Below are 10,474 nucleotides of genomic sequence, written 5' to 3'. Positions count from 1 at the left end.
CCCAGGAAGCTTACCGTCCAGGTGCCAGATGCTGGATGGACCAGTGAAGCTTGCTTTCTGGTCTCGGAGAGCCTGACTCCTCCATCATAAGGCATCTCCAAGGAAGGCCCGTTTTGGGGCAAGGATTTCTAGGGTTGTGGGGTTGTGTGGTTGTGTTGTCTGGCCCTGAGTCAAGGCTCCAGAAGGTCAGTGTTTGGCAATTAAATGTGAAAAAGAAACAAACAAACAAAAAACCCAACCCACTAAGAATGAAGTGCTTCCTGGTATTAAAAGCACCAACTTGCACAAATTGCTGTTGATCTACTTTTGGTATTTTAAGGACCCTCCATACTACTCTCCATATAACTGATTCACTTTGCTGTAACCTGAAACTAACACAACATTATAAATCAGCTATACTCCAATAAAATTTTTAAAAATTACTGTCTATCTTACCTAGGCATGAGTTGAGGCACTTGAACATATAAGTGGGTGTGTGACTGGTGAGCAATGATATTCCTGGGTTTATCTTCAGGATCAGCAAAGATTTCCTTCTCTGAGAGCTCCGTTTGCCATTTAACTAGTCCTTTTCTTTTCAGGTGGGGGCAGAAAGAAATAATTGAAAGGCAAAGGTCACTAAAAAAAACTTTTGGCCAACAATTATTTCCATTTTTTGTCGTTCTCAAATAGTGCTGCTAAAAAAGAGAAAACATTCTTTCTTTTTATAAGTTCATGCTTACTGTCAAGACGCTAAGCTCCAACTCACTGGAAAAGACCCGGATGCTCGGAAAGCTTGCAGGCAGGAGAAGGGGGAGGCAGAGGATGAGATGGTTAGATAGTATCACGGGACTCAATGGACTTGGGTTTGTGCAAACTCTGGGAGATAATGAAGGACAGGGAAGCCTAGTGTGCTGCAGTCCACGGGGTCACAAAGAGGCCGACACGACTTAGCGACTGAACACCACCACCCACTTCCTGTTAACCCTTCATATTGGGGCAGATGCTAGAAGATGCAGAACATTTAGGTCACCAGCTATTAGACTGAGGAGGAGGGTAAGTGATGGCCTATTTAATCCAGAAACTGGATAATGCGCAAAATAAAAGCCTAAATCACATCACTTACAAATTGAAAATTTTAAGATGAAAGTAATTTCCATCCTTCCGCCCAACTCCACTACGCCTCCTTAAGTATGTGAAAGGCAGCAACAGCTCTGGTAGTTCCATGTGTGATCCCTGCCTCTCTGATTTAAAAAGAGAGGTGTTGCCAGTTCCAGAGCAATTAAAACTGGTTAAAAATAGCAAACGGCTGAGTGGTTGGTGCAGAGTGATTTGACCAGAATTCAACACTGGTATTTTCTATCATAGAACAAAATCTGTGGGTTGTTAAGTGGATTGTCCTGGTGACCCTCCATGTCCTACAACAGCAAATATGAGGCCAGTGAGCAAGATACAGATGTGTGAGAATCTGGGTGGTCCTGAGAGACTCCCCCGCCTAGACCTACAGCCGCACTGCGGCAGCCGGATGGATAAAGCTGGTGCTCTGGGACAGAGATGTTGTAGTCCTGAGTTAGTGGAACTGTGTGTGAGATAGTGCTTTCTGCATCACAGGTTGAAAACAGTGCAACCAGTTTCTCTATTTTGACAAGGGCACAGAGATTTTATCTATCTAAAATTTAAATTTGAGCAACAGGATTAAAATGGTACTTAACACTGGATTGTTCTGGTCTTCAGCCTAAATATAGGAATTAGAATTGGTTTGGCAATTTTTGTTATTTAATAAAAATGAACTAATGATTTAAGAAAAATCCCCACTTTCTACTTAATACACTGTAGTAACCTATATGGGGAAAGAACCTGAAAAAGAACAGATATATGTGTATGTATGACTTTGCTATACACCTGAAACTAACAAAACATTGTAAATCAGCTCCACTCCAATAGAAAATAAATATTTTAAAACACTTTCAAATCCCAATTTGTCATCTCTAACTCACTGAGAGGGAGTGAGCCACTACAGTGAAGAATAACAGCTGTTCACTTACCATGTATGAGGCACTGGGTTAAGGACTTGGTCTGTGTTCATGTCATTTCATCCTCACAATCCCAGTGAGAACTAAAGCTAGGAAGAGACAAAAGCAACATCTGAATCCAAGACCATCTGATTCCAAAGCCTAGACTGAGCTACCTTGTCGGGAACAAAGCAGTATGACTTTATCAAAAGCAAGTAAATTCTGTTCCATTTCAGCAAAATTATTTATAGAAGGAAAGGTGAAGAATTCAGCAATGAGAGGTCCTGTCCTTCTTTCTCTATTTTTTAAAGTAGAATTTATTTTTTTTATGATAGTTTCAGGTTTACTGAAAACTAAGAAAACAAGAGTTTTATGTTGTTTTCATATTTTTATGTACCTTTCTTGCTAAATTAAGGTACTGACTTTACGGATTTTTCCACCAAGAAATTTTTTAAGTGAAGATTTTAAAAGTAAAGTTTTATTACTTTTATAATAATTTCATATTCAAACAGTGGTGTTTTGTTGATAAATGGTGTCATAATTGGGGGGAGAGTGTGATTTTAACCTTTTTTCCTATTGGTTTTCTTGGCAAGTTTCATGTCTGCCCTCATTCTAATATCTGGTAAGCAGAGCCAGGATGACCAAGAATGGGAACAAATTGAAATCTGGAGTCAGAAATCTTGGATTACTTATTAGGTGAAAGGCTAACTTTGTGAGTCTCAGTTTCCTCCTTTGGGAAATGGGAATAATGAGAACCCATCAAATTAGAAAAAGGTGTTATTGTGGGCTGTAAAGGATCAATGAAATGTTAGTTCTTTTCTTAAATTATTAATTAATTATTTTTGGTTGCACTGGGTCTTTGTTGATCCCCGTGGGCTTTCTCTAGTTGTGGCGAGCAGGGGCTACACTTTAATTGTGGTGCTTGGGCTTCTCATTGTGGTGGCTTTTCTTATTGCAGAACACAGGCTTTAGGTGCACGGGCTTCAGTAGCTGCGGCTCGTGAGCCCTAGAGCATGGCCTCAGGATTTGTGACGAATGGGCTTAGGTGATCTTCGACATGTGGAATCTTCCCGGATCAGGGATTGAACCTGTGTCCCCTGTAGCGGCAGGTGGATTCTTACCCACTGTGCCACAGGGAAGTTCCAAGTGTTAGTTCTTATGAGAGTATTCTTCACCTGTGAGATATGACTCTAGGCTAACATAGTTTTATAAATCATTGTTTATATATTCACATAAGCCATGTCTCTAGAGAATAAACCTATGAAATTCATAAGGTAATGATTTTGGAATGAGGCAGACCTGAATTTGAATCTTGGCCCTTCAACTTAGCAGTTTCCATAAGTTTGTTTTCTACAGTTGTGAGTCTATTTCAGTTTTATAAATAAGTTCATTTGTATCATTTTTAAGATTCCACATATAGGTGATGACATATATTTGTCTTTCTCTGTCTGACTTACTTCATTCAGTATGATGATCTCTAGGTCCATCCATGTCATTGCAAAAGGCATTATTTTGTTCCTCTTTATGGCTTAACTTTGAACTTTACCACATTCTTCTCTACTCCTTGGATTCCTCACACCTAAAATGGGATAACATCCCCTAAATTACAGAGTTGTTTTGATTAGATTTGAGGTATGTTAAGCATCTAATGCGGTGCCATCCACAGAATGGGCCCTAGTATCCCTACCATCATTATCTTGGGTCTTCTGTAGTCTCAGATCCTCTCTGGAGTCTCCCAGGAGATGCCCTTCACCCTCTGAGGCTCTTCTTTTTATTTTTAATTATTTTTTAAAATTAATTTTTATCAAAGTATAGTTGATTTATAATGTTGTGTTAGTTTCTGTCATACAGCATGAATCAATTATACATATGCATATATCCTTTTTTTTTTTTGGGGATTCTTTTCCCATATAGGGCATTACAGAGTATTGAGGTGAATTCCCTCTGCTATTCAGTAGGTTCTTATTATCTATTTTATATATAGTAGTGTGTATATGTCAATCCCAGCCTCCCAATTTATCCCTCTCCCAACGCCCCCCTCCTGGTAACCATAAATTTGTTTTCTAAAATTGTGCCTCTATTTCTTTTTTGTACATAAGTTCATTTGTATAATTTTTTTAGATTGTACATATAGGCGGTAACATATATTTGTCTTTCTCTGTCTGACTTACTTCACTCTGTATAATAATTTCTAGGTCCATTCCTGTCATTGCAGGTGGCATTATTTTGTTCTTCTTTGTGACTGAGTAATATTCCATTATATATGTGTATCACATCTTCTTTATCTAATCATCTGTTGATGGTCATTCCTTTCATGACTTGCCTATAGTTCTTATGCTCTGAAGTCTTTGCTCTTAGAAATGGAAGGTAAGTATGATAAACAGAAGGAATGATTAAGCTGAGCAACATGTTCGGGGGTTACAAAGAAAGCAAGTCTACGGCTTTGTGCAATAATTACTTTCCATGTGACTTTTGGCTTGAAAACTACCAAAGAAGAGACCAGATCTGATACGGTTGATTACCTTTTGATTTCTGGAGAATATAACTTAAAAAGGAAATTCTAAACAGCCACTGTTGTTTTGGCAGTTTATTAGAGTGCTTTACAAGTTACAGCTCTTTGTTGGAACCACCTGCTCCCCGCCCACACCAGCTCCAACCCCCTCCGAATATACCTTGTTCCAGTACTCTGCTGAGCTAATTCCAACACGGCCTAAAAACTCTGTTTAAGCATCAGTTTCTAGGGGTGATTGGCCCTGAGCCTCCAGAGAGGTGAACCTCACTTTGCTTGCTGTACTGTTTCTTTACACTGATGTCTTAAAATTGTTTCTTAAATGTCTGCTTCCACCCCAAACTGTAAAGCCCCATGACATGAACAATTCCAAATGACTTTAAATGTCAGCAGCTTGTCTGTACATCTTTAAGGTGAGATAATTTTAGGACAAAAAGGGCTACAAAAGAATCTTAAACTATTTACAGTGATCACATTGCTATTGGTACTGTTGGTATGACTAGTTATGAGATTGCTCTGGGTATTTTGTGGGAACAAAGCAAATTAGGAATTAAGGATCAACTATAATTCTGTCATTTTTGGAATTGTTAAAAATTGAGACTATCAGTGTGGGAAAAAGGAGGGAAAAAATCACAGTTTACACTGAAATTATCAATATGAAATCATAATTAATTTTATTAAAAAATTCCAACTCTGTCCACTGAGAAGGCCTAGAAACAGTGAAAAACACACAAACAATGACTCACCCCTCATGCTCAGATGGTGGTGCTGAAATACCATCTCCTGCTAAAAGGAACCAGGGCTCCTTAGAGAAACAGCTGACTCCAGGTTAGGCAGAGGGAAGGTACATGCTGAGCTTGTCACAACTTGTATCAAGCAGCAAGGAGGAGATAAAAAACACTACCACAGTTCCATCAAAAGGGCTCAGGAGCCAACCTGAAGAGGCTCCTGGATAAAGATGAGACAATTTAAGCATTCATATGGGTAATATCTGCAATTGATTGGAACTCATCAGATATATTTAATAATCATTAACTTTATAGTGATAATAAGAAAGAAAGAATAAGAGAAAAGAATATTAGAAAGAAAGAGAAGGAGGTGAGAGAGAGAAAGTAAGAGAAGGGAAGGGAAGAGAAAGAAAGAGTGAGTTAAGAAAGACAAGAGGGAGGCAAGGGAGAAAGAAAGAAAAAAGAAAGAAAGCAAGCTAGCAACTGATCACTATGGAAAGATGCTAGTCAACCAACTTGTTGTTCTGAAAACTGAAAATAAAGGGGGGAAAAATCAAGCATTCATCTTGCCTTTTCTGTGTGAATTACACTAATGGGTAATCAAGTAGAAGATGAAGAAAAAGTTCTTTTTATAAATATAATCCAGCTAAAAAAGTGAGAATATCACCATTTTGCAACCACTAATGAATGAATGGACGCAATGATAAAGAATCCACTTGACAATGCAGGAGACATGGGAGATGCAGGTTCAATCCTTGGGTCAGAAATGTAGTCTAGGGGAGGAAATGGCAACCCACTCCAGTATTCTTGTCTGGAGAATCCCATGGACAGAGGAACCTGGAGGGCTACAGTCCATATGGTCACAAAGAGTCAGACACCACTGAGCACAGCACGCAATGAATGAATGGACTTGTGTGTTTATTAAGCTGCTAACTTCACAAAAGAGAGACATTAATATGGTGGGTCTCCTAGTGAAAGAACACTCCTTGTCGAAAAACTCAAACCTGAAAATAAAAAGCAGATCCCTGTTTAGATCTCATCTTCAATGAGGAGACTTTATTTGTCACTTTTGGATGCAATTGAACACTAGCTCCTCTGTTCTACTGTGACATCTTAGCCATACATTCAGTTGTTCCACAGATATTGATTAACTTGACTATTGCATAGTTTCCTTGTTTCTACTCTTGTCTTCCTGCAACCTAATATCTACTCAGCAGCTAAATGATATTTTTAAATGTAAGGAAAACATGTCCCTCTTCTATTGAAAATGTGCCAATGGCTTACCATTAATCTTTGAATCAAATCAAAGGGCTTTGTTATGGCCAACAAGGCCCTACAGAATCTATTTCAAATTCATCACCTATTGCTCTCTCCCTAGCAAACTCTGCTCATCCACCTGGACCATCTTGCTATTCTGTCAATGGGAGCACACACCATCTTAGGACCTTTGCATAGAACACTTTCTCCCAACATCTGCATGACTTACTTCCTTACCACCTCCCAGTCTCCTCTCAAATATAATCTGACCAGTCAAGCATCTTATATCAACAGCAACCCTTGTACTCTCTATCTCTTTAACCCAATGTATTATTTTTATAGCAACTACTATCACAATTATAACTTATATTCATTTGTTTATTATCTCTCCCCATTAGATTGTAAGCTCTAGAGGCGGGGATTATCTATTTCCTTCACTTCTGTATCCCCAGTGCCTGAAACAGTGCCTGTCAGGTAGTGTATGCTCGATAAATACTTGTTGAATGAATGAATGAGAGCGTGGATGACTTGCTGTGTTGCAGTGTGTTGCATTAAACAGCAGTCTCCCCTAGCAACTCATTGAAGACAAGGAGCAGGTTTATTCAGTGTTTTATTGCAGCATCTTGCATGAAGCCTGGCACTTAGTAGGTCCCCAGGAAATGCTTTTTCTAGTATCAAATGTATCTTTGCCTAGTAATTCTTATACCTCTAGCTATAAGGACATTTCAGAAATAGAAGATTTACATTTTGTGTGTGTGTGTATGTGTTAGGGGTCTCACTGGATTCCTAAGCTGTATTTTTGTGAGCAAAAGTACAGTATCAAAACCAAAGCCCCATAAGAAATAAATCTTCCCATTATGAAAAAATAGAGTGTGTTCTAAAGACCAGTAAGGGCACAGAAAAGAAGCATGCCAGTCCTTGGTCAAATATTATATAGGATACTGAGTGAGAGTTCGAACATACCACACCTCCTAAGGATCCTGATATAAAGTAATATCTCTGAGAAGTCACTCCAGTATTCTTGCCTGGGAAGTTCTATGGACACAGGAGCTTGGCCGGCTACAGTCCATGGGATTGCAACAGAGTTAGACACTACTTCAGAGGAGGCAATGGCACCCCACTCCAGTACTCTTGCCTGGAAACTCCCATGGACCGAGGAGCCTGGTAGGCTGCGGTCCATGGGGTCGCGAAGAGTCGGACACGACTGAGCGACTTCACTTTCACTTTTCACTTTCATGCATTGGAGAAGGAAATGGCAACCCACTCCAGTGTTCTTGCCTGGAGAATCCCAGGGACGGCAGAGCCTAGTGGGCTGCCGTATATGGGGTCGCACAGAGTCGGACGAGACTGAAGCAACTTAGCAGTAGCAGCTGAGAAGGTATCCAGAGGAAGAGGGTGGGGTGAAAGATCTTTTTCAGTCACACCCTGTTGGAGCCACTAGGCGATGCTGTCGAAGACAGGGTAGTCTTTATTTGTAGACTCAGAGAGGAAATATCGTACTAACTTTTAAAGTAATGACTTTTGTTTTTTTATTACATTAGCATTGTAATGTCGAACTTAGTGTCGAACTTTAGTAAATGCAAATAAGTAAAAGGAAGAAATGTTCACCCGGAACATTCCCAGAAAGAATTCACCCAGGAAGAACTACTGCTAGTAAGTATCCTCTATAATGGATTACGTTAAGTGCTTGCTAGATGTCAAGCACTATATCAATGCTTTATACTTATCAACCTCCCAGTCTCTCTAGGAAATTTCTCTCTATACAGTCATAGTTATACATATATTGATAAGTACATCATATTCATTTTTATTTGATAACTTGACACATGGTAGGTGCTTAACAAATATTAGTTGAATGAATTATTGAGAATTTAATGATATAACTCATGAAAATCACCTAACACAGTCATTCAATTTATAGTAGCTGTATAATGTTATATGTATTAGCATTAATTAGTTTACAATACAACCCTGTAAATGTTCTTTGTTGAAGTTGCTTCTAAGAGATCTAAGCTTAATTGGTTGAGTGACCCAGTAATAAGCAATCCAGCTCCTCTTCTCATTGTGCAGTTTTTCTCCTTTGTCCTCCTGCACACGGTCTCAAGTTTTGCTTTGGGCTTGGAGGGCTGTATCCCAGGCTGGTAGAAATCTGAGAAGTGAAGCCAGCCTGGAATCCCAGAGCTCCCTAGTGACTCTGCTGTCCAGAGTCACACTGTTCATGGGGCTCACAGAAACCAGAACTGCTTCTGAGGCTTGCTAAGGACATCTGTACCAATAGAATCTCTTGGCATCACTAAATAGTTACCAGAGACGTTTCCCTTCTGCCTAGATCTCCATCCTCCCATCTGTCGCTTACCATTTCTTTTTCTCTAGCATTGGAAATTCCTGTAAATTGATTTAGTGAACACTTCTGAGTTTCGGTGGGCAAAGTACTCTGCTTTGAATGTCTTGGTTGGAAAGGAACAGAGAGATAAGGATGGCTGTACCTTCCAGAAACTTTCAGACTACTAGGAAGGATACGAGAAGTACCAGTCTCCAAGATGAGTAGCTCCTTCTAAGTCTCCTGAGTTCCAATCAGAAAAAGTAGATAGTTTCTCAATGTGTGATAAGGCACCATCTGCATCAATTTCACCTGCAATGTTTGTTAAAAGTACATCTCAGCACTACTGGATCTGAATCTCTGGATTGGGGTGGGAGTTTGCATTTATAATTAGCATCACAGATGTTTCTTATACCAACACCAAAGTGTGAAGACCACTGATGTAGCATACCAAGATGACTGCAGATGATAATGGACATTGAATGGAGGAAAGAGTGTATGTTTAACTTGCCTACCATTCACCAGACCCTGTACTAACCACCTATGCCTTGTAACCTCATTCCTCTTAAGAACACTGTGAGAAACTATCATCATCATCATTCCCCTTTTGTAGAGATGAAGGAACCAGGTTCAGAGAGGTTAAATAATTTGCCCAAGTCATACACAGAAAGTGGTGGAACTGAGATTTGAAACTATGTGGTCTGACTCAACAGCCCATGCTTTTTCTTCTTTCGGCTGTGCTGGGGTCTTGGCAGCATGTCGCTGAGAGCAGGCTTTACGGTGTGTGGGCTCAGTAGTTGTGGCACGTGGGCTTAGTTGTCCTGAGGCATGTGGGATCTTAGTTCCTTGAGCAGGGATCAAACCTGCACCCCCTGCATGGGAAGGAGGATTCTGAACCACTGGATCACCAGGGAAGTCCAAAGAGCCCATGCTTTTAACCTTTAAGTCTCTCATAAATGGAGGCTGTCATGACAGCCTTAAGGAAGCTAGACAGGTGCACAATACTAAGTGAAGAATGCAGGCAAATGATTTGATTTTAACTTTTATTGGAGTATAGTTGATTTACAATGTTGTGTTAGTTTCTGAAACTCTAACAACCATCAAGAACTAGTAGTTCTCAATTACTCCCTCTAAGACTAGACTATATTGTCTTATCTACTGAGCACCTTTTCAGGATAATGCCATTTATATCTGTCTCATCAATCTTCATGGCGACTCTGGGTAATATTTGACTCAATTTAGAGATAAAGAAAGTATTCTCAAAAAACATAAGTGATTTTTCCCAAGGACACACAGTTATTAAATGGTGGAAGCAGGTCTGCTTTTATCCACTATCTGTGGCATCAACGAAGATGTGTTCAGCTACAAGTGTATGTGTGTGTGCTTAGTCGCTTCAGTCATGTCCAATTCTTTGCGACCCTATGGGCTGTAGCCTGCCAGGCTCCTCAGTCCATGGGATTCTCCAGGCAAGAATAGTGGAGTGGGTTGTCATGTCCTTCAGGGGATCTTCCTGTCCCAGGGATTGAATGATTGAATATGCACTTCCTGCACTGCAGGCTGATTCTTTACCGTTGAATCCCTGTAGCAAGCCCTCAGCTACAGGTAAAAACCTCAGTACAAAATGACTTGAGCAGTGCAGAAAGTGGTCTCATGTGTAACTCACTTACCAGCA

Source organism: Dama dama, chromosome 20 (genome assembly GCF_033118175.1).
Source record: "Dama dama isolate Ldn47 chromosome 20, ASM3311817v1, whole genome shotgun sequence".
In the NCBI taxonomy this organism is placed as follows: Eukaryota; Metazoa; Chordata; class Mammalia; order Artiodactyla; family Cervidae; genus Dama; species Dama dama.
Note: the sequence above shows the minus strand (reverse complement) of the source record.